Source organism: Marmota marmota, unplaced genomic scaffold (genome assembly GCF_001458135.2).
Source record: "Marmota marmota marmota unplaced genomic scaffold, marMar, whole genome shotgun sequence".
Classification (NCBI taxonomy): Eukaryota; Metazoa; Chordata; class Mammalia; order Rodentia; family Sciuridae; genus Marmota; species Marmota marmota.
In genome coordinates this window covers 4,375,959-4,401,923 of record NW_025999999.1, presented here as the reverse complement: position 1 = coordinate 4,401,923, position 25,965 = coordinate 4,375,959, and the positions used below count along the sequence as shown (strand labels likewise).

Sequence of the window (25,965 nt, the reverse complement as noted above, 5' to 3'; positions counted from 1 at the left end):
TCCCACCCTTTGCACTATTTAGAGTTCTTCTATTCCTCCCATGCTCCCCCTCCCCACCCTACTATTAGCCAGACTCCTTATATCAGAGAAAACATTCAGCATTTGTTTTTTTGAGATTGGCTAACTTCACTTAGCATTATCTTCTCCAACTCTATCCATTGACCTGCAAATGCCATAATTTTACTCTCTTTTATTGCTGAGTAATATTCCATTGTGTATATATGCCACATTTTTTTAATCCATTCATCTACTGAAGGGCATCTAGGTTGGTTCCATAGTTTAGCTATTACGAATTGTGCTGCTATAAACATTGATGTGGCTGTGTCCCTGTAGTATGCTGTTTTTAAGTCCTTTGGGTATAGACCAAGGAGAGGGATAGCTGGATCAAATGGTGATTCCATTCCCAGTTTTCCAAGGAATATCCATACTGCTTTCCATATTGGCTGCATCAATTTGAAGTCCCATCAGCAATGTATGAATGAGCGTTTTTCCCCACATCCTCGCCAACACTTATTGTTGTCCTTCATAATATCTGCCATTCTGACTGGAGTGAGATGATATCTTAGAGTAGTTTTGATTTGCATTTCTCTAATTGCTAAAGATGATGAACATTTTTTCATATATTTGTTGATTGATTGTATATCCTCTTCTGAGAAGTGTCTGTTCAGGTTCTTGGCCCATTTGTTGATTGGGTTATTTTTTTGGTGCTTAGCTTTTTGACTTCTTTATATACCCTAGAGATTAGTGTTCTATCTGATATGTGAGGGGTAAAAATTTGCTCCCAGGATGTAGTCTCTTTGTTCACCTCACAGATTGTTTCTTTTGCCGAGAAGAAACATTTTAGTTTGATTCCATCCCATTTATTGATTCTTGATTTTAATTCTTGTGCTTCAGGAAGTTGGGGTCTAATCCCACATGATGAAGATTAGGGTCTACTTTTTCTTCTATTAGACGCAGAGTCTCTGGTTTAATTCCTAGTTCCTTGATCCACTTTGAGTTGAGTTTTGTGCATGGTGAGAGATAGGATTTTAATTTCATGTTGTTGCATATGGATTTCCAATTTTCCCAGCACCATTTGTTGAAGAGGCTATCTTTTCTTCAATGCATGTTTTTGGCGCCTTTGTCTAATATAAGATAATTGTAATTTTGTAGGTTAGTCTCTGTGTCCTCTATTCTGTACCATTGGTCTACCAGTCTGTTTTGGTGCCAATATCATGCTGTTTTTGTTACTGTTACTCTGTGGTATAGTTTAAGGTCTGGTATAGTGATGCCACCTGCTTCACTTTTCCTATTAAGTATTGCTTTAGCTATTCTGGGTCTCCTATTTTTCCAGATGAATTTCATGATTGCTTTTTCTATTTCTATGAGGAATGCCATTGGGATTTTGATTGAATTGTATTAAGTCTGTATAGTGCTTTTGATAGTATGGTCATTTTGATAATATTAATTCTGCCTATCCAAGAGCAAGGTAGATCTTTCCATCTTCTAAGGTTTTCTTTGATTTCTTTCTTTAGGGTTCTGTAGTTTTCATTGAATAGATATTTCACCTCTTTTGTTTAGTTGATTCCCAAGTATTTCATTTTTATTTGAGGCTATTTGTAAAAGGAGTAGTTTTCCTCATTTCCTTCTCAGAGGATTTGTCACTGATATACAGAAATGCCTTTGATTTATGGGTGTTGATTTTATATCCTGCTACTTTGCTGAATTCATTTACTAGTTCTGGGAGTTTTCTGGTGGAGATTTTTTTGGGTCTTCTGTATAGAATCATATCATCAGCAAATAGTGCTAATTTAAGTTCTTTTTATCCTATTTGTATTCCTTTAATTTCTTCTGTCTGTCTAATTGCTCTGGCCAGTGTTTCAAGAACTATGTTAAATAGAAGTGGTGAAAGAGGGCATCCCTTTCTTGTTTCAGTTTTTAGAGGGAATGCCTTCAGTTTTTCTCCATTTAGAAAGATGTTGGCCTGGGGCTTAGCGTAGATAGCCTTTACGATGTTGAGATAAGTTCCTGTTATCCCTAGTTTCTCTAGTGTTTTGAAAAAAATGGGAGATTTTATGTTATTAGAATTCTGTTTTGTTATCTCAAAGTGCAAATCCTCAGAGGAACAGAAGCTCTTGCATGCACAGTGTTTTGTATGAGGATGAACAGATGAAAATAAAAATTAAAAAGTAACATAAACTGAAAACATTCCATGGGTCAAATATTGTTGTAGCTTTTTTATATAAAGTTAAATCCTGGAAAACCCTTTTGACCTTGTTGCTAAAGGGTGCTCCAGACCATCAGCACCATCATCACCAGGGAGTTTTTAGAAAGGGAGATTCTAGGAATCCACTGAGTTAGAATATGCATGTTAATAAGACCCCCAGGTATTTAATATACACATTAAGAACTGCCCTAATAAAACAAACATCATTACCACCATATTCTTCAGATGAGGTAAGTTTGTTTCAGAGAGAGTACATACATTGTTTAAGGACTCACAGCTAGTTAACAGTGGTCCAGGATTTAATTGCAGTCTGTTCACAAAGCAGAGTTCATGCTCTTTCCACTACAACATTTTTCTTAGTAGGTCTTTTTAATAGGCATCCTTCACAATCTGTTTTATAGAAAAAAATAAAATAAATAGCTCAGCTTCCACTTGAATGCATTTTGAAAGATCTGCCCAGACAGGCTGAGTACAGACACCTGGTCAAAAGAAGCAGGCTGGAAAAGGACAGTTGAATGGGTGAGTTGCTGTGGGTGGAGTCATGTGCTCCCCTGCTCTTCTAAAGGAAACTGCCTTTCTGTTGAATTAGGGAACCCAAGTGTAATTATTGGCAGGATTCTCCCAAAGTCCTACTCTGATGAGCATATGAGAAGAACGAATGGGAAGGGCATAGCCTAAGGAGATGAGCAGTCTGGCGTAGGAGACAGGGAATGTCTTTTTATGAGCAAGGAGGTATTTTTATGGTTTGCCCTGAGTGAATAACCTCTGATGTTGGGGAAACACACTGGGAACAGCTGGACCACACTTGGATCAGTTGCCACAACAACTTGATATATTTGTCTCTGGTGTCATTTGATCCCTTTGAAAGCTGTGTTACCTCAGTGTGGATATTTGACTTTCAGCCTTACTCTGTGCAGTGAGCATGTCTGTTTGATTGTATTCCTCAAATTACATGGATTGTTGGTTATATTCATTTGGGAGTTTGGATTCTACAATACAGAACACGTAAACCTCACAGGTGATTGGAACCCAGGATCTCATACAACTATTATTAAATGGGGCAAGCTGTACCTGATAGCAACTGCAAAAATCATAGATATATTGGAAGTCACCCCAATTTTTCAATTTTGGTAATATATTTTAATTTCTCATCTCAGATAAACTTTGTAACACTTTTCAAATTTAATCTCAGGTTAAGTTATTTTTAGTAGTTACTGTTAGTAGTTCATTGGTATCAGTTCTCCATGTTTCTGACCATTGTCTTTGGAGTGGATCACAGAACTAAGCATCAATGCATACTGACACAATGACTTGTGTTTCAATAGAGATACATGAGCTTGGAATATTAACTGCTTTATAGAAAATGAATGTTATTTATCAATGTAGTTAGATTTATTTTACTATTTTATTGCAATTATTATTTTATACTTGTGCTCTGTATTTTATATTCCTATGTTATTCACTTTTTATTTTGGGGAACATATTGATTGAATATTTTTTATAATTATGAATTTCATATTAACTTTTAAAAAATATAATTTAACTTTTTCTTAGAAAAATTAAACAAGAGACACTCACCATTTGAAGTTTTATAAGGTTAAATAGAATGCATGTATATGATAGCAACAGCAATTAAATTTTTTCTCCTGAGAAACTTTGTAGTGAAAGTTATCTTGATGACATGAGTGTAAGCCTACCTACTGTCTTTAGAGAAAGGGCTGAGTACACTCTGAGAATCATCTACCCTGACAGACATTTGTTCTCATTAGGAAAATTGTCCAATTTTTTACTCTTTTTGGCAAAAAAATAGTCATGCATCCACATGTCGTCTTCCAAATTTATGGCTGCTGAAACTGGAGGTCCCAACCAACTTGCATTGCCACGTCTCTCCCCACCATCTCTACCATCATCACCTCTGAAACTTATCACTCTTTTCTGAGGAACAAAATCTAACTCAAATTAAGTAGCTCTTGGAATTTGTCCTGAGGAAAGTTTTGCTGCCTTTAAACTTCAGAAAATTGTATAATTAATAAAAGATGATTTTTTTATTAGTTGCTCAAGACAATACAATGATCTTGACATATCATATATTATTTTTAAAAGTAAAAAAAAAAGAATAAAAGTGAAATAATCACAATGTCATTAGAAGATCCGGAGATGGTTTTGAGCACGTGCAGGATATAATTTCATTATTGTTTAGAGGAATCAGGCAGTTTCTTAAACAGAATATATTATTGTTAGATGACAGCATAACTCTGGTTTTCTTCTGGTATTTTGGTGAGGGGTGGATAGCTGTGTTTTTTTTTTCCCTTCCCACTTAATTTCATATAAATAAAAGGAAATAAAGTTAAGTGTAGCATAAGAGAACCATCACCAACACACGTTTTTGTTAAAGATAGATGCTTTCCTATAGAAGTCAAGAAATTCAAAATTTCTGTACTTTTTACAAAATAAGGCTGGGGTTGTGGCGTAGTGGTGGAGTGCCCCTGAGTTTAATCCCTGGTACCAAAAATAAAATAAAATTCACTTATATTGTGGGTAATTATAGTTTTTCCAATACATATTCAACTTTCACATATGATATTTTAATATGAATCATTTGAAAAGTGTGGCCAAATACTATGAGCACTTTAACATTTGCATTTCCTATTCTATGTGGCTAATTTTGTAAATTTGGAGTTAGCCTAATGGGCTTGGGGTGGGTAAGGGAAGGCCAGCTGGGTTTGGAAAGCACCTTCTCTTTTTGAGATTTACCATGAGCTGAGTGAAGGGATAGTTATTTCCACATAGCATACAGGACATTTTCATTTCATAAAGAGCCAAGTTTTGCCATAAGGAAGGCACATAGCCTCTGTTCTACCCAGGGCACAACTGGGAGCATCCCCACAGCAGCAGACTTTCAATACTTCAGAAAACAAACTGACTCAGGCTAATCAATGGACAGGCTGTGGATGGTGGCACTCAAAATCCCAGGAAATCTTATCCCTTACCACAGGAGCCAAAAGTTCAGCACCACTTATTTGGGTTTAAAACATTCTTCAAGGTAATCAATCCTTTTCCAATTCTGATGAAAACTATTGATCTTAGAAAAATGCCTATATATGTGGGCAAAATTACACACACACACACACACACACACACATAACTTTCCATAATTCTAAGGTTTTTATGGATTCCCTAGAGCCCATCCACAGATCTCATAAGGAATCCAAGGATCCTTATTAAGAGTTAGGATTGAGCATGGCTTTTTCCTGCCCTCATTCCTTCACACCAAACTACTAACTCTCAGGCCCCCAAGTTCCTTTGACAATGCTTTTGAAGTAGAACAACAGAAATATCTAATAATATTATTATAACAATTTATTCCTGAATAATAAGAAATACAAAGGATGGGTTGTAGATGCCAGGCAAAGAAGAATCTTTCTTAGTTCACTCCTCCTTTGTTTTAATTTTATATATAACTAGTGCTCAAAAAATAACTTAGAAGTCTAATTAGCAATGACACACAGAAGAGACACTTAAGACTGCCTGAAGACCAACTTCTGTTAGATGCTTTATTTTGCCTGGGACTGATGTTTGCCAGAGTTTGGATGTGAGAGGGAAGAAAAGACAGTGAGCTGTTTGTATAATTTCATAATCTGTAGTTTCTATGACTTTCTCCATCATAGGTTCTTGAAATATTGCAGGATGGCATATTCACCATCCCAGCACTTTGGGAAACATCTAGGGGACAAGCATTTTTACTACAATGATATTAAGAAGTTTAACTAACAGAAACTAATGCACAACCTATATAGACAGATTGCAAAAATAAAAAATAAAAACCACTGAGTATTCTGTCACAGCATCCTTTTACAGAATTTATCCAACAATTGCTTTCTCTTCAGTTGCTTCTGTGTTTAACAAGCTTTCCCAGACTGCACTGTGTAGGAGTTTTAGCAGATTGAAAAAGGAAATAACAAATGTTACAGTTTTAGATTGAACCATGTGAAACTGCCAGTATTCAACTGTTTTGACCCACAAAAAGACAATTTCATATGCTTTAACCTAATACCAAACACTAACCATTGTAAGCAGGAAACAGTTCTGACAGTGCTAAATCTAAATCTATTTTATTTGGGGGGAAAATAGACCAATGATAATTAAAAAGGTTACATTTAAGAAAATGCCCTGATCATGGAATAAAATAAAATACATGCTTTATTCCTGAAGAACACTCTTAACACTAGTAGGAGATATTTCAAGGACTAACCTATATCATAACCTTCCCCTGATCATAAAATCCAAAACGTTTCACAGTGTTATATAGCAAGAAGATTTTCAAGCCATTTTTAAAAAGAAAAAAAAGGAAGAAAGAAAGAAAAGAAAAGGAAAAAAAGACACTTAAATAAAACTTAAATACAATAATTTTTAACTTTCCAACAGTTTAGACAAAATTAAATTATAACAAAAGTTATGTTTGTTATTAATCATGTTGCTTCTGGAACTTTGGATCAAAATATTATTTTTTCTATATTGTGAATGATGAAATAGAGGTTGAGAAAGATTAGATAATTTAATAATATGTTGTATTTGTCATAATAATCAATCAATATATTTGGTAGTAAAGCCTTTACTAAAACCTAGTTTTCTAGAATTTAAAACTTTTTTGTTTTAATTAGTTATACATGATGGTAGAATGCATTTTACACATCATACACAAACGGAGTATAATTTCTCATTCTTCTGGTTGTACATGATGTAGAGTTACACCAGGTGTGTAATAATATATGCATGCAGAGTAATAATGTCCAATTTATTCCTCTATCATTCCTACTCCTGTACCCCTGCCCCTCTCTTCACTGCCCTCTGTCTAATCCAAAGTACCTCTATTCTCCCCTAGACCTTCCCCCTTATTGTGAATTAGCATCCATATATCAGAGAAAAACTTTAGCCTTTGATTCTTTGGGATTGGCTTATTTCACTTAGCATGATATTCTCCAGTTCCATCCATTTACTGGCAATTGCCATAATTTCATTCTTCTTTAAGGCTGAGTAATATTCCATTGTGTACATATATCCTAACTTCTTTATCCATTCATCTGTTGACAGGCACCCACATTGGTTCCACAGTTTAGCTATTATGAATTGAGCTGCTATAAGTTTTATAGAATTTCATGTCTTCTTTCATTTCTTTACTGATTGGAAAGATACTTAATGAGCACCTGGTATGTAACAGTCTCTATGCATCCACTGTTCAGTCCCAAGGTATGATTTATTGGTTTGACCTGCCAATCCTGCTCTCCATCTGACCTTGAGCTCACCTTGTGCAAATCTCTCTCTTAGATTACTTCAAATTTGTAAAATTAGTTTATTAATTATTAGTTTATTAAGTCCATTTTTTTCTTGGTATAATTTTATTGTTTTAATCTTTTAGTTGACATGTAATATTTGTACATATTTTGGAGATATGATATGTTAATTCATATCTCTATTGCTATAATATATGATAATTCATATCATATATTGCTATTCAATATATAATGATATAACCAAGGTAATTAACATTTCCATTTCCTTAATCATTTTTCTTTGTATTGGGAACTTTCTAATTCCTCTCTTCTAATTTTTTACAAACTATATAATAAATCCATTTGAAATATATAATAAGTTAATGATAAATATATAATAAGTTAATCTTGTCACATTACTATGCTATAGAATATTAGAACTTATCTTCCTATGTAACTGCATTTTGGTACCCATTATCCAATTTTCCTCCATTCCTCACTCCTCTATACTTCTAACCTCTACTGATGACTAGTCCACTCTCTAATTCTATGAAATTAACTTCATTAGCTTCTACATGTGAATGAGAACACACAGTGTTTGTCTTTCTTTGCTGGGCTTATTGCATTTAACATAATGTCTTCCAGTTCCATTTTGCTGCAAAAGACAGGATTTCATTTTTATGAAATTTTACATATTAGAAATAATTTAAAAGATAGACTTGACCAAGCTAAGCTCAAGGGTGGGTGGAGAGCAGGATTGGCCGATTAAACCAATAAACCATACCAGGGAACTGAATAGTGGATGCACAGATACTGTCACATACTATGTCCTTAATAAGTATGTGTCCATCAGTAAAGAAGTGAAAGAAGACATGAAATTCTAGAAAACTAGGTTTTACTGAAAGCTTTATTATCAAATATATTAATCAATGAATTATGATATAATAAAGATACATTGATTAAATTAACCTTTCTTAATCTCTATTTCGTCATCTACAAAATAGAATAATAATATTGTTTTGATCAAAAACATATGGCTGAATAATATTCTATTGTGTATATATACTACATTTTCTTTATCCATCATTGGTACTTTGGTTGATTCCATGTTTTGATTATTATAAATGGCACTGCAATAGACATGGTAGAAGTATGGAAATTTTCTGGACATTACTGATTTTAATACCTTTAGATATATACCCAGTAGTGGAATAGCTGGATCATATGGTAGTTCTATTTTTATTTTTTTGAGGACCCTCCATGCTTTTATCAATAGAGATTGTATTAATTTACATTCCCACTAATAGAGTATAAGAGTTCCCCTTTCTCCACATCCTTGCCAGCACTTTTTCCTTATCTTTTTGACTGTAGCCATTCTAACTGGGGTGAGATGATATCTCATTGTGGTTTTGTTTTGCACTTCCATGGTGATTAGTGATGTTGATCATTTTTTCATATATAAGTTGATCATTTGTGTTTTGTTTTTATTTTTTCAGAAATTTCTGTTCAGGTCATTTGCTAATTTTTAGTCAGATTATTTATTTGTTTTTGAACTGTTTTTTTTAGTTTCTTCCATGTTCTGGATTTTAATTGCTTATTGGATAAATAGTTTACAATTTTTTGTCTCATTCTGTATGTTGTTTTGTCACTAAATTGAATGTTTATTTTGTTGTACACAAGCTTCTTTGATATAATTCCATTGGTATATTTTTGTTTTTATTGCCTATACTTTTAGGGTCCTATTATAAAGCACTTATGTGCTGATATTTTGAAGTATTTCCCCTATGTTTTCTTCTAATAGTTTCAAGTTTTACATTTATGTCCTTGATCCATTTTTAGTTGATTTTTGTACAGAGTGAGAAATAAGGGGTCTGGAGTGTTTTGTTTGGTTTGGTTTGGTTTGGTGGTGGTGTTGCTTTGGTATCAGGGATTGATCCCAGGGGCACTTAACTACTGCCCTTTGCTATTTTTTATTTAGAGACATGGTCTTGATAAGATGCTTAGGGCCTCACTAAGTTGCTGAGGGTGGCTTTGAAATTCCAATCCTTCTGCCTCAGCCTCCCAAGCCACTGGGATTACAGGTGTGCACCACTGTGGCCTGCTAAGAGTGTATTCTCATTATTCTGCATATAAATGTCAAATTTCTCCACACCATTTGTTGAAGAGACTGTCCTTTCTCCAATGTATGCTTTTGATGCCTTTGTCAAAGATCAGTTGGCTACAGATGCATACATTTATTTCTGAGTTCTCTATTTCATTGGCCTATATGTCAAATTTTAAGCCAGTACCATGCTGTTTTTGTTAGTACAGCTTTGTACTATGTGTTGAGGTCAGGTATTGTGATGTCTTCAGCTTTGTTCTTTTGTTCAAGATTGATTTGGTTATTTGGAGTCTCTTATACTTCCACACAAATTTTAGAATTATTTTTTATATTTCTATGAAGAATGACATTGGTATTTTGATGGGGACTGCATTGAATCTGTTAATTATTTTGAGGAGTGTGAATATTTAAATAATATTGTTTCTTCCAATCCATGAGCATGGGATGTCTTTCATTTTTTATGTATTCTTCCATTTCTCTCATCAGTGTTTCTTAATTTTCATTGTAGAGATCATTATTTTTCTTGGTTAAATTTAATTCTCAGAATTTTTTTGTTTTGCAGCTCTCATCATTGAGGTTGCTATCTTGACTTCTTTCTCAAAAATTATCTTTTATTTCTTTCTCTTGCCTTATTGCTCTGGCTAAGACTTACAATATTATCTTGAATAATAGTGGTGAAAATGGACACACTTGTTCCTGATCTTAAAGGAAATGATTTAACTTTCTCCATTTAATATGATGTTGGATGTAGATTTGTCATAGTTTTTATTGTGTTGATGCATGTTCCTCCTATACTTAATTTGTTGGGAGTTTTTATTGTGAAGTGATGTTGAATTTTTATCAAATGTTTTTTCTGCATCCATCGAGATGATCATATCATTTTTGTATTTTATTCTGTTGATGTGATATATTACATATATTGATTTGCATATGTTGAACCATTCTTGCATTCTTGCAGTCAGTCTCAATTGATTGTGGTGTATAATCTTTTTGATGTGCCATTAAATTTAGTTTGCTAGTATTTTGTTGATATTTTTCTGTCTATGTTCATCAGAGATATTAGTCTGTAGTTTTCTTTTTGGTTGTATCCCTATTTGGGTTCTTTTTGGTTGTGTCCTTTTCAGGGTAATACTGGCCTCATAGAACAAGTTCAGAAGGGTTTCATCCCTTTCATTTGTTGGAATAGTTTGGAAAGAATTGGTTTAATTTTTTTGTGTTTTTAAGTCTGGTAAAATTCAGTAGTAAGGCCATCTTATTCTGGCTTTTCTTTATTGGAAGATGTTTATTATTGATTCAAGCTCATTATTTTAGTGGTCTGCTAAAGCTTTCTGTATATTAATATCTCAATTTTGGTAAATTTATATGTGTCTATAACTTTTTAAAATGTCTTCTGTGTTTCAAATTTGTTGGTATATAGTTGTTCACAATAGTCCCTAATGATTCTTTGTATTTCTATGGTAACAGTTGTAATGTCTCTTTTTTATTTGGGTCTTTTCTCTTTTATTTATGTTTCACCTAGCCAAAGACTATCAATTTTATTTACCTTTTCAAAGAACCAACTCTTTTTCATTGATCCTTTGTGTTTTTTAGTCTCTGTTTCATTTATTTTTGCCCTAATACCTGTCATTTCTTCTTATTAATTTTGGGCTTGCTTTTCTTGTTTTTCTAGTTCCCTGAGTTGCATCATTAGGTTGTTTATTTCAAATCTTTCGTTTTCTTGGCTTTTTCTTCTTTTTGCTGTAAAGTTCCTTCTGAGTGCTGCTTTTGTTTTATACAATATGTTTTGATTTATTGTGTTTCCATTTTCATTTGTTATAAGAAATATTTTCCCTTTTGATTTCTTCAGTGTCTCCATTGGTCTTTTAGGACAATTAGGTCATTCAAATGCATGTTATTTAATTTTCATGTATTTTTACAGTGTCTAAAGTTTCCTTAGTTGTTGGTTTTTTGTTTTATTCCAGTCTAGCCTGAGAAGATACATATAACTTTTTTTTTTTTAATTTATGGAGCCTTGTTTTGTGGCCTAACATGATCTTTCTTGAAACATGTTCCACATGCTGGTAAGAAGAAAAAATGTGTATAATGCAGCTGTTGTGTAAAATGTTTTGTAAATTTCTTCTTTAGTATAGTTTTATTTGTTTTTCTTTATTGATTTTTGTCTGGATGATCTGTCCATTGATGAAAATCGGGTTTAGCAGTTCCCATTTATTACTGTATTGGAGTCTATCTCTCCCTTTAGATATAATAATAATTGGGTCCTCCTAAATTGGGTACATACATATTTATAGATTGTTTTTCCTCTTGTTGACTTTTTTGCTTGTGTGTGTGTGTGTGTGTGTGTGTGTGGTTTTCAATGTAAAGCCTATGTTAACTAAAAGAAATATAACCACTCCTTCTTACTTTTGGTTTACATTAAAAGAGTATGTCTTTTCTCGTCACTTTCAGTCTCTGTGTGTCTTTACCAGTGAAGTGTGTTTTGTAGGAAGCATATTTTGAGTCTTTCTTTTTAAATACAGTCTGTTGTGAGCCTGGAATGTCCAAAAGTCTCATGAGTTGAAAGAATGATCCTCAATTTAGCAAGGTTCCAAAGGGGGCTTTGGGGAAATTATTAGATTATGAGGGTTCTCACTTAATCAATGGATTAATACATCAAATGGATTAATAATTTAAATGGATTATTGGCAGATGGTGGAAATATATGCATGTGAGGCCTAGTTATAGGAAGTAGATCAATGGAGGCATGCCTTGGAAACATATTTTGTCCTGCCTCTTCTCCTCTTCCTCCTCCTTGTCTTTCCCCCTCCTCCTTCTTCTGCCTCTTCCTCCCCTCCTCTGCTTCCTAATTTCCATGAGCTGAAAAGATTTTATCCACTACACCCTTCTGACATGATGATCTGCCTTACTTCAGGCCCAGAACAATGGAACTGGTGGATCACGGACTGAAACCTGTGAAATAATGAGCCAAACTAACCTTTCCTCTTCTAAGTTGTTTGTCAGATATTTTGGTTACAGTGACAAAAAGATAAAACAGAATCTAAATCTTTTCATGGATGAATTTTATCCATTTACATTCAAGATTATTGGTAAGAAATATTCATTATTTTGTTAATTTTTTTCTGGTTAGTTTGTATATCCTTGTCCCTTTATTCCTCTTTTTTTCATTTTTATGGTTTGGCAATTTTCTATGTTGATAAGGTTTAATTCTTTTTTATGTGTGTATCTGCTTTACTAGTGAAGTATTTTCATAGTGGTAGTTATCATTCTTTTGTTTCTAGTATAGGGCTTCCTTAAGAATTTCTTATAAGCCCAGTCTGGTGGTGATGAATTTTTAAGTTTTTTCTTGTCTTAGAAATACTTTTTCTTCATTTCTGAAGGATAGCTTTGCTGGTAATTTTTGCTAGTTGGCAGGGTTGTGGATTTTTTCTCCTCCTCCTCTTTCTCCTTCTCCTCCTCCTCCTCTTCCATTGTAACTAACTCCTCCTCCTCCTCCTCCTGTCCTCATCCCATTCTCTTAAATCTGAAAAGGTTTTGCTAAGAAGTCTGCTCTTGGTCTAATGAGGATCATCCTTCATTGACCTTACACCTTTCTGTAGCTGTTTTTAGAATTTTCTTTTTATACTTTTGACAGAGACTTTTTATGGTCAAATCTATTAGAGGTCCTTTGAGTTTCCTGGACCCGGATGTCTATCTTTTTCAAGATTTGGAAAGTATCCATCTATTATTTTGTTGAATAAATTTTCTCTACTTTTCCTCTTCTTTTCTATTTTTGGAACACCCTTTTATGTGTGTATCTGCCTCTTCTCCTCTTGAGTTGAAAGAATGATCATATTCTTCAATATTAGAAGATTTGTTCATTTAATGATGTTTCATAACATCATTGTTGGCTTTCCTATTTGTTTTAAATCATCACCATCACCATCACCATCATCACCCTGGCTGCTTCACAGGATAGAAGTGGATAGTCTCACCATCATGTAGTACATCTCATCATCTAACTGGATTATTTCAAAAGACTTGTCTTCAAGCTCAGAAATTCTTCTGCTTGATCTAGTTTTTTACTTAGGCTTTCAACTATATTTTTTATTTCATTTATTACTTCTTTAGTGCCAAAATTTGTTTGATCTTTTGTTTTATGATGTCTAACTCTGTGATGAATTTTTAATTTGAGATCATAAGTTGATTTTCTAATTTCACTGAATTGTCTATATTTTCTTGTATCTCATTGAGTTTCCATGAAAAAAAAAATCATTGTTTTTGCATTGCTTTTTGAGGCAACTCGTTGATTTCCTTTTCTTTGGGCTCTTTTGCCAGATAATTATGGTGCTCCTTTAGATGCGTATTATACCTTGCTTTTTCATTATTCTTGCATCCCTACATTGATATTTGCATATCTGGTAGATTAGTGGCTTTTACCTAATTTATAGGGCAGCTTTTATAGTAAAAGATTTATTTGCTCCTGGAAATGTGTCCTAGGATATTAATTGAAAAGGAAAAAAAAAAAAAGAAAAGGCAATGTTGGCTTGGTTCCAGGTGAGCTTGATAGGGTAATGTCTGTGTAGCTTTTTCAGCTGTAATCAACATCAATTATGCCTGTGAGTGCCTCAATAGCTTAGGCTTTAGGAATTTGCGAAATTTATATGCCACCCGTGGTACAGCTCTTTAGGCAGGATAGGTTTACCAAGGGATCTGGGTATGGTGTGACTGACTGCAGGTACAGAGTGCCCATCAGTTGCCATGGTTCATGTGAGAGTAGGCACAGTACACTTACCCTGGCCTTGACAGGATAAACCATTCAGAACAGACTACCTGGCTGCTTCCAGGTTGTGGTCAGGTGGACAGAGCCATCTGGCTACTTCTCAGAAGCATTGGCAAGCCAAGCTAATCAGATCAGGCCTGCATATCTGCTTCCAAGGGTTGTGAGAAGGTGAAGAGAACAATCTGCTGGTTCACAGGTGCAGGCCACTAAGTTACTAGGAGTGGTCCCCTGGCTGCTTCACAGGATAGAAGTGGATAGTCTCAACATGGTATTGTGCAGCAAGAGCCTGGAGAAAGAGGGCACAAATTGGGTTGGGCTCCTTCTCTGGGGAAACTCAGCAGTGTGGGTTCCCCAGCAGTACCCCGAACTGGTCTCTAGTAGCCCTTCATGTGTCCATGGTATTAGTGGGGACTACTGAGGGCCTTCTGCTTACCCTTTCCCTGCCAAGAGAAATCCATCCTGGTTGGGGATTGATTGTGACTAAAGAAACAGCATAGTAAATGCGGTGTACATAGTTCCCTTCTTTACCTTCACTTCTTAGCTTTTGCAATTTTATGACTTTGATATCATCTAGTAGACAAAATATATGTAAATCATATGCTGCTGCAGGATAGTGGTAACTGTCTTGCAGATATCAGAGAGAATATTATACTCTAAAGTAAAATAATTAGTTATAGCAATTTTGGTGTTATTATTATTGACCTCTCAGCAAACAGAGCTGATTAGAAATGTAGAATTGTATCTTTGTTACATTAATTTTACAAATGTCTATTTAATTCCCCTGGATATTAATTTTTTTTAAATTAGCATTCATTTATTTGAATTATATTCAACAATCCTATTGCTAATCATAAACATCACTGTAAACCTGGCCTTGCTTAGTCTCATCTAGACTGTCAATAACCAGCCCACTGGTCTCCTTGTCTAATCTGTCACACTTCTCAATCCCTTCTCATCACTGCCACTAGTTATTTTTCTAAAATACTTATCTGATTATATCATTCTCCTGTTTTAATATAGTGGCTTATTCAATAGAAATTTTTTCAATACATATCATTACCAGGCCATATAATAGACACTAGCATACACTGGAGAATAAGGCTGACATAAAGACCTACTATTGAAGAGATTGTATTCTAGAAATAACTTTTTTTTTTTTTACTGACAAGATTAACATGTAAAGCCTGTCTGTCAGAATCTGGAATCATTTACCTTCACAGCTTTATCTGTCTCCATTTTACTTCCTTCACCCTTGACATGCTGTGCTTCAATTGAGGCGGTCATTCTTTTCCCACAGTGTACACTTTCATACTGATGCTAGGTTTTTTCCTCCTTGGAATGCTTTTCATTCCCTTTTCCATGTTACGAAGTATCACTTCTACTTTATATCTGAGCTCCTATATCAAACTTTCAACTTCTTTACTTAAGCCTTTCTTAACTAGTCTGTGTACTTCAACACAGCAGCTATTCAACTGGAATTTCTTTCTTTTATTCCCTTACCTTTCTTGCTCTTTGAAACTGAAAGTTATTCTTAAGCACTTGATTTAAATATATATATGAAAAGAAGTAGTGGGGGGGGGGGGAAGAATTGCAAAATTCATTTACAAATTGAATTTAGCACTAAAATTCCCCTAGATGTATTATTTGAGGATTGGTTGTTCACCATTAGTTGATAAACATTGGATGTGTGTAAGAATGTGTGATAAGATCTCATTTTCCAAGGGGTTCATAATACAGTGGGGAAGATGCAGTTCATTATATGAAACTGTAATGAACAATACAAAAGACTAGGTAATGGTGTGCTCATTTTTAGGCACAGACCAAACCAAATATATAGATCTTACAACTGAAGACACATAAAGAGATCACTTGACTTGGCTCCTAACCCCAAGCAAGGGGACTTCCTTTTATACATTGGTCAATAAGAACCAATATCACATGGCCAAACTGTAACAGAGAATACCAGAACTCAGGATTTAGCCCTCCTTTGGCAGAACTTTATCCTGCAGTGCCATCTGATAATCCATCATCCAATCTTGTTAATTCTACCTTTGAAATAGATTCAGATTCCAAACACTTCCATTTCTACTACCGTCACTAAAATTTAAAATGATTTTCATTCTTTCACAAACTATTGCAATAGACTCCTAAATGATTTCCTGGCTTTCACCTATTTCATGAGGGAACTGGAATGACCCTATTATTCCTCTACTCAAAGTCCTTCAGTGTTTCTTCATTGACTTCAAGTAAGAACCAAAGCCCTTAAGATGGCCTATATAAGTCCCTAGATTAACTGGTTCCCTGAACCCTTCTTCTGCTACCACCTTCCTACCACTGCCCAGCTCCACTCTGACCTGTTCCTCGTTCCTTAAAACATGAAGTCATGTTCTTACCTTAGATTTTTGCATTTGCTTCTCCCTTTGCCTAGAATACTCTTCCTCCAGAAATCTGATGATACTCCATGTTTTTCAGGGTTCAGCTCCAATGTCACCTTATGAATGTGGCCTTCCCTGGCTGCCTTTTGTAAAAGATCAGTCTTTTCCCTCAGCTCAACACTCTCTGTAATCTTTATCCTCTTTTTTTTTTTCTTCTTTGCACTTATCCCCATTGTGAAACTGTTTATTTTTCACTCTTCTAGAATATAAATTCTATAATATACAAAAAGCTGACTTTTTCATTGCCATATCCCCAGTATCTAGAATGCTCCTGGTACATAGCAGTGTTTAATGATGACTATTGAGTGAGGGAACTAAAGAAAGAAAGATTGGTAAAGACTAGAGGCCTAGTCAAACTCATTCCCAGAACATGTTGTGTGTTTTCTTGTAATGTCTAACCCTCACACCTCTGTACTTTGGGGACTTATTTTAAGTCTTACTTTCTCTATAAATGTTAAATAACCTTTTAAATAAATGGATAAGACTGAGTTCAGAGACAGATAAGTGGTCTTTTCATGTCCTAACTCAGTCTTATCCATTTTTTTCTTTATTGTTATTTCAGTCTTTCCAAATGTATTTTACAGGTTTGTTTTCTCTCCCTAGATAGTTTTCTCACTGATTAAAGAAAGTCAAATAGTATTTATTGAGCTGTTCAGTTCAAACATGTGTTATGTGCTGAATCTCTAAAACCTCTCTGAGTCCATAGCTGTAAAATAAGAGGATATTGGAGTTTCTTAAAGTATATTCTAAGGAACATTACTTCAATAGTATGTTAATAGTTGGGCCCTGAAAACAATGAGTCTGCTATTAAATAAATTTGTGAAATTCTGAATTAAATCATGTTGTGTGGTCTTCTCAGTCTAATATGTGCTGTCAATTTCCAGAAGGCATAGTTTGGGAAGAGTATTCCATGCACATGCTAAGAGAAAATACTATAACAAATAGTTATTAAAATTCCTTCCATTTCTAAAAGGTCAAAATGCTAATTCACTTGCCCAAGCCCACATGGCTACACAGTATGAGAACTTATACTGAAATTTGGTTCTCATAGACAACCATACACAAGGTTATTTATTGCAGTTTTGTTTATAGTAGCAAAATATTTAAAATAATGAGGGTCTGGGGTTGTGGCTCAGTGGTAGAACACTCACCTAGCACTTGTGAGGTGCTGGGTCAATCCTCAGCCCCATAAATAAATAAATAAATAAATAAATAAATAAATAAATAAATGTATTGTGTCTAACTACCACTAAAAATTTTTTTTTAAAAATTAATGATTTAGTTAGAGGACCATGGCTAAATAAAAATCATGGTATATGCATGTAACAATGCAGATTACAAAGATAGGAAGCTTTGTGTACACTAATATGAAATGATCTCAAAGATATTGTTTAGGGGAAAAAGGAAAGTCAAGAATGATGTGTATAAAATGTTGCCTTTGGGGCTGGGGATGTGGCTCAAGCGGTAGCGTGCTCGCCTGGCATGCGTGCGGCCCGGGTTCGATCCTCAGCACCACATACAAACAAATGTTGTGTCCGCCAAAAAGAAACCTAAAAAATAAATATTAAAATTCTCTCTCTCTCTCTCTCTCTCTCTCTTTAAAAAAAAAAAAGAAAAAAAAAATGTTGCCTTTGTATAAAAATATGTGAAGGAAAAATATATGCTCTGCTTATATGTGGTTAAAATCATGATAGGCAAGAAACTGATAACATTTGTTTCCTCCAAGAAGGCAAATGAAGTCACCAGGACTTAGAAGTGGGAGGGAGAGTTCTCACCATATACCCTTGGTTCTTTTTGATTTTCTGAGCCTTGTGAATCTATTAGCTACTCAAGAACTAAAATTAAGAAAATGAAAAGCAGTCCTGGGCAATTCTGATGCAACAGGGATTTGGAAACCACTAGACTATATTTTTTTCTTCTAGACCAGAATCCTTTGAGACTTCATTAGTTCAAGTTTTACCATACTGCCTCCACTGACTTTCTTCATGCATCCTTTGAAGAATATAATCATTTTCCACTCCCTTCACTGCTCCCCATACTTCTCAGCCTGCATTCAGGCTTGCAACTCCCAGGGGAACATTAGTGTAGGTTAGTCTGTGCCAGACAAGCTCATTTAACCTGTGAGGAGGCTGTGTCAGGGCAAGGAGGGACTAAGGAATGGCTAGAAGCCCAGATTCAAGGTGGGTGTCCTGAGATTAGCTCTTGCTTTAGTACCAATTTAGCCTACTCTCTTCTTACATTCTAGTTTTCTTTTCTGGAAAACTGGGATAATGGAGCCTGACTTAAGGAATTCTGAGGGTCATTGAAACTGTAGATGTAAAGTTGTTTGCCAAATACAGTGGGTTCCATATAGATGGAAGAGAAGGATTCTGTGTGGAGAGAACACATCTCAAGAGTCATCCAATGATACTACCATATACCATATGAGAGCATTGCAGCCTCTCTGATTGTACCACCATCCATCCTAAAGGAAGCAGAAGGTGCTTCTGTATCTTTTTCAAGCTCTGGGACCTAATCGTGAGGGTTTAAGGGGCATTATAAAAAAGCTGGAATGCAGAGACATAGTTGATGCCAAGTTCAAACTGGCTCCTTTTGCCAAGAGCTTTCCTATGACCAAGAGGGACGGTGGTATGCCAAGGTATGTATTTAAGCTGCCCTTTTGATAGTGGCGGACTACTTTAGAAATGGAACTTAGAATTATTTTCAGAAGCATTGGAAGGAGGTCTAGTAATGAGTTGTATGGCTATAGTAATGAGTTGTATTTACCTCTTTGGGTCTCAGTTTCCATGTCTGTCATTGAGGACACCCTTAGGGTCATGTAGTCCCTTCCAGTCCTAAAATAAGAAAACTACCCAGCACAATTGGAAAAAGGAAAGAAAGAAAGAAACCCCAGGCATTTGTGCAACTCTGCACACATACTTTCATCAAATTTAGAAAATAAATTTGTGGTGAGAAGACTGTGCTGAGAACCCCTCCAGCATCAGCTTCCTCTTACTCATTAACACGTGACTATTCTTTTCCCCTCAGGTATATTTCAGTTTGATCATCTCCATCAGCAGTACTTCTTGTCTTTATTCAGACAGACACACAACCTGGTAGCCAAAGATGAAATCAATATCAGGCAGAGCAGCTTAGTTTCAATGATGCTGCAACCAAATTATAATTGAACAAGGACTCTGACTTTCCTTGTTCTCAGCCCATTTAATGCCTCACAAGTACTCAGTGAACTTTAGCCATACTTCTGTCCCCCAGGGAGGAAAATACAAACCTCTTGGTCTCTATATTGCCAGGTCTCCTTTCCACCTGTACAAATGGACCTGTTGTGCTATATGATTTCATTTCATTTTGGCCCAGATTCTGTTTGCTAGTTTTTATCTTTCAAAATTTTTGCATAGAATGTGCTCAAAAAGGACTCTACTGACTTTTCCTGAGGTGAGAGGGTGGTTTCCATCCATAAGACTCTCCCATTATAATCTTCTAATTAAGTCAGAAATGGAAGAAGAATTATATGAAAACACCCATGTATCCACTTGCATAATTTACAAGTTTAATATTTTCTTTCAGTTTTTCATATATTTTCATGTAAAACAGAACATTATAAATATAAAATTGAAGTCCACTTGTTTCCCTGCCTAGTCCCATCATTTTTAAGAGGCAACTACTTTTATAATTTTAGTTTGTATCCTTCTAACCCACATTTCATATTTTTACCACATATGTAAGACTCTATAAACCATATATAGTCTCCTTTTATGTTTGAAAAACTACATAAATTACATGAATATAGAGTGATAGCACTTTACATAATTGGCAAATTACTATTTCAATCCACATGTTTTTAAGATCTAGCTATTGTTACATATAAATTTATTATGTCTGTTTTATAATATAATTAAAAATAATTTCTGCCAGGCACAGTGGCACACACCTATAATCCCAGCAGCTTGAGAGGCTGAGGCAGGAGGATTGTGAGTTCAAAGCTAGCCTCAGCAACTTAGCAAGATGCTAAGCACCTCAGTGAGACCCTGTCTCTACATAAAATACAAAAAAGGGCTGGGTTAAGTGCCCCTGAATTCACTCCCAGGTACCCCACCCCTCCCAAAAAATTTTCTTCCATTACAAAATAATAGAGAATTCTCTCACTTGTTTTTCTTAGAGTCTTAATTTTTTAATATTTGGGTCTAATTCCATCTGGGATATAGTTTTATATGACTATGAATTAGGAATCTGATTTAGTAATTTTCTCTATATTTTTCTTGTGCATTTGAATAGATTTGTTCCAAAGATCTTATAGTTTTGCTACTATAGTAAATGTCATCTTTTAAATACATTTTATAATTAGTTATTTTTATTATTTTGGACCACTAAGAATGTCATATGTTCATTTATTATTTAACTACTATAAATTTCCCTCTTGAGTTTCAAAATTTATAGTGTTTTTTAGTTTTTCTATAGGCTGTCATATTACTTTAAATCATAATGCTAGTTTCTTTCCAATAGTTATGTTTCTTCTTTTTCAAATTAGTTAGGACATTTAGTACAGTGTTAAAGAGGAAAGGTGACAAAGGGCATTCTCATCTGTTCTTGACTGGAATCAGAATGACTTAATTTTTTACCATAAAGTACAATTGTTGCTTTAGGTCTTTGGTAGTTAACTTTTACGAGGTTAAGGAGATCTTAACTTCTCAGCCTGTAAGGAGTTGTTTTTTATCAATTTTTTAGTAATGAAAGTGTCATAGTGGATCCAATTCCTTTTCTGTGTCTATTGAGATCAACAGTTTTCTTCTTTAATATGTTGAAATAGTATATTGCATGGAAAGAGTTTCTGATGTTGCACTGTTTTTTTTTTTTAATGGAATAAACCCTACCTCAACTATAGTAATTTTAGTACTTGGTTGAATTCTGTTTTCTGATATTTGAAGAATTTTGCTACCATATTCATCAGTAAGATGATTTGGTAATTTTGCTTTCTGATTTTGTTATTTGTTGCTTTTAGAATAGGATTCTATCACCATGACATGGTGGCATAATATCTCTCTGTTCTTTGCATATATATAAAGGCAGGCTTCACCTAATTGCACTTTGCTTGATTCACTTTGCTTTACTGCATTCATAGGTATTGCAATTTTTACAAATTGAAAGTTTGTAGAAACCTTGAATCAAAGAAGTCTTTTGTAACAGCATGTGTATGTGTCCTATCTCTGTGTCACATTATGATAATTTTCACATTTCAAACTTTTAAATTATCATTATGGTTTGGATACAGAATATTCCCACACGCTCATTTGTTGAAGGCTTTGTCCCAGTGCCACAATGTTCAGAAGTCTAACTTTTAGGAAGTGATTGGATCATAAGGGCTCTGATTTCATCTATAGGTTAATCCATTAATGGACTCATAATTGAATTGACTATTGAGAGGTGGCAGAGACTGAAGGAACAGGGGACTGGGTGGAGGAAGCAAGTCGCTGAGAGCAGGCCCTGAAAGAGCTCATCTTTTCTCTAGACCCTTTGTCTTTTTCTCTTTTTCTGCTTCCCCATCACCAGGAAGTGAGTATATAGTGAACACACAAGTGATTAAGAAAGCAAAACAGCCTTATTGCAGATATGGAGAAAAATTTAGTGACCTGGATAGAAGATCAAATCAGCTACAACACTGCATTAAACCAAACCTATTCCAGAGCAAAGTCCTTTAGTTCTGTGAAGATTGAGAGAGGTGAAAAAACTGCAGAAGTTCATGAGGTTTAAATATTTGGGTCATTTCCATAAACTAAAAGTTCAAGGCATACCATCAAGTGCTGTTATAGAAACTGCCACAAGTTATCCAGAAGATCTAGTTAAATAAGTGATGGAGATGGCTACCCTAAATAACAGATTTTTAATGTAGATGAAAGTCTTATATTGAAATAAGATACTTGGGACTTTCACAGAGGAGAAGTCAATGCCTAGCCCTAAAACTTCAAAGATAGGCTGATTCTTTTGTTAGGGGCTAATGCAGCTGGTGACTTGAAGTTGAAGCCAGTGCTCATTTAGCATTCTGAAAATCATAAGGCCCTTAAGAATTATGCTAAATCAACTCTGCTCTATAAATGGAACTAAGCCCAGATGACAGCACATCTTTTACAACACATTTTAGTGAACATGTTAAACTCATTGTTGAGAATCCTGCTTGGGGGAAAAAAACATTGTTTTTTGTTTTGTTTTGTTTTAAAAATATTACTGCTCACTGACAATGTACCTGGTCAAGCAAGAGCACCAGTGGAGATGTACAGGGAGATTAATTATTTCATACCTGCTAACACAACATCCATTCTGTAGCCCATGTTTTAAGGAGTCAATTTGACTTTTAAATCTTATTATTTAAGAAATATATTTCATGATTTTGTGGATAGTCACTAAATAGTGATTCCTCTAATGGATCCTGGCACAGTACATTGAAAAGCTTCCGAAAAGGACTCACCATTCTAGATGCCATTAAGAACATCTGTAATTCATAGGAGGAGATCAATATTAACAAGAGTTTGGAAGAAGTTGATTCCAACTCTCATGGATGATTTTGAGAGGTTCCAGACTTCCGTGAAGGATGTAACCACATATGAGGTAGAAATAGCAAGAGAACTAGAATTAGAAGGAGAGACTGAAGATGTGATTTAATTCCTTTAATCTCTTGACAAAAGTTTAAAAGATGAAGAATTGAATCTTTTAGATGAGCAAAAAAAAAAGTGGTTTCTTGAGATGGAATCTATTCTTGGTGAAGATATTGTCATTATTAAAATGACAACAAAGGATTTAGAATATTACATAAATTTAGCTGATAAAACAATGGCAGGCTTTGAGAATATTGACTCCAACTTCAAGAGAAGTTCTCCTGTGGGTAAAATACCATCAAACAGCATTGAATGTTTCAGAGAAATTTGTGGCAAACTTTGTTGATATCTTATTCTAGGAAATTGCAACAGGTGCTCTAAACTTCATCCTCCACCACTCATCAGTAGTAGCCATCAACAGGAAGGCAAGACCCTTCACCAACAAAAAGATAATGACTTACTGAAGATGCAAATGATTGTTGGCGCTTTTTAGCAATAAAGTGTTTTTAATTCAGATATGCATATTTCTTTCTGAGACATAATGCTACTACACATCTAATAGATTATAGTATAGCATAAACATGACTTTTATATGCACTGGGAAACCAAAAACTTCATTTGACTGGTTTTATTGTGGTGATTTGAAGACAATCCCACAATATCTCTGAAGTACACCTGTATAAGGATTATTTGTTCTTTAAATATTTGTTAAATCTGTTTGAGAGTGGAGCTGTTTTGGGCCATATATCAACTGGCCCTCCCACAAAAAATAGTTCCAAAGCTGATTGAATATATGAAACAACCTTTTGAAGGCACTGGAGTACAACTAATACAAGTACACCTGAGAAAATGGAAGTTCAGAAAGTAAGATCCAAACTTCCCCCACAACCACCCACCCTAGACATCTCCATGAGAAAATGAAAAAGTGTATTTTCTAGGTTATAACCAAGGGCAAAAATGATCTGGGAGGACAGACTTGGTATTTAGGGCTGCCAAAAATGACTAGGTGTTAAAGAGGAAAATCCCAGAGAGGAAGAGCCCCCAAAATTTGAAGACAAATTATCCACAAGTTATTGGCCAACTCCTCATCATGTGTTATTGGCATATATACATAATGTGACCCCAAGAAACCAAGCTGAAAACAGCAGATGGAAGACTAAAGTGTGATACTAAGATATCAGTAGCCACATAGTGATAGATAGAGTCTTCTCAAGGAGGGGGGTCTTTTTATACATGTTCTTGTCTTTGAGTTGAGATTCCAGAAGGCTCACACTTTTAAAAGTGACCAGACCCTAGAAGTATGGACAATGTCTCAGGAGTAAGGTCAAATCTAAAATAGACCAAAATGATTAGAGTCATCCTTGCAGTCACCTGCTTCTCCATGAAATAGATCCAGAACAACAGGTGTGTGGCTGCATGTTAAGGTAGGAGGACTTCAGAGAGCACTGGCTTTCAACAGTAGAGAATAAATAACCAAGTAAAACCCAGAACTTGTGGACATCAGGATAATAAAAGAAAGAGAACACCCAGCACCAAGTGCTCAGGGGCTCTGCACGGGGAAGAAGTACCCTCTCAGAAGGGGTAGAGGTAAAAGAGAGAATCCTGGCAATCTCAAGAGCACCTTGCAAACAGATAGTCTAAACAGACAAGAGACCTAGGATCTGCACTATTGCTATAGAAGTATTCTCTGCATTTCCCTGCATCTTCATACTATGTCGTAACCAAAGTCAATTTGGAAAGAGTTCTATCTCCTATGCTTTTAGAATCAGGAGCACCTGCAATTTTTCTGACTAAATAGCCTCTTTTTTCCATGGCTCAGCTGACTCCCTAAGAGAGAATTGGGGATTTTTTGTTGTTGTTTGTTTGTTTGTTTGTTTTGCTACAGGAGTGACTCTGACACAAATCCACTGAGAAATTTATTTGGTGGGAAGCATGAACCGTGAAAGGTCCTACCCTTTAAAAATCAGTGTTTTGAGGGGGTTGGGGGTGGGGCTCAGTGGTAGAGCACTTGCCTAACATGTGCAAGGCCCTGGGTTTGATCCTCAGCACCACATAAAAATAAATAAATAAGATTCAGCTATAGAACAGGTAATTTCAGGCTGCCATTCGCCTGCGTCTCGCAGACAAATTACTCAGGCTCAGTGCTAAAGAACCCGCGGAAACTGCTTCTCGGTCCGGGTCCTGCTGAATACTGTGGAGGTAAATACCAACCGAGCCTTCGTAGGCAGTGGCAACAGGATTGAGACGGGGCTTGTGAGGGCCGGTCAGGACCCACCCGTTGCTTTGGTCACCCAGCAAAGGGAACAAAATGCTGCCATTCGCATGGGATACCAACATGGCAGTGATCTGATGTCATCAGAAAGCGGCGGAGGAGATAACTTCATCAATACCAGCGGTGACAGAAACAATTGGTCTCCTGGTAAAGAAAGTGAGTCACAAACACCCGAGTCTCTCTAACTTTGTCATCAAGCCAGAGGGGCAGAGCAGAGCCGCCGCCCGTGCCCGGAACAGGCCCAGCGACCCTCTGGCGTGGTAGTCACGTCACCCCAATTGGAGTAAGGGCAGAGCAGAGCCGCTGCCCGCGCCTGCAAGGTAGGCAGACCTGCGACCGAC

The 25,965-nt window shown here is 35.5% G+C and overlaps 1 protein-coding gene and 1 long non-coding RNA gene across 2 annotated transcripts in view; one reads left to right on the top strand and one right to left on the bottom strand.

Annotated features, from left to right (window-relative positions):
• Window positions 1-294, bottom strand: part of LOC125617970 — a 16,941-nt gene extending 16,647 nt beyond the window's left edge. The window contains exon 1 of the long non-coding RNA XR_007349106.1: window positions 252-294. This is a non-coding gene — a long non-coding RNA (uncharacterized LOC125617970). The remainder of the gene's footprint in view (window positions 1-251) is intronic.
• Window positions 1-25,965, top strand: part of Hpse2 (heparanase 2 (inactive)) — a 660,291-nt gene that overhangs the window by 458,076 nt on the left and 176,250 nt on the right. The gene's annotated exons all lie outside the window — the stretch shown is intronic.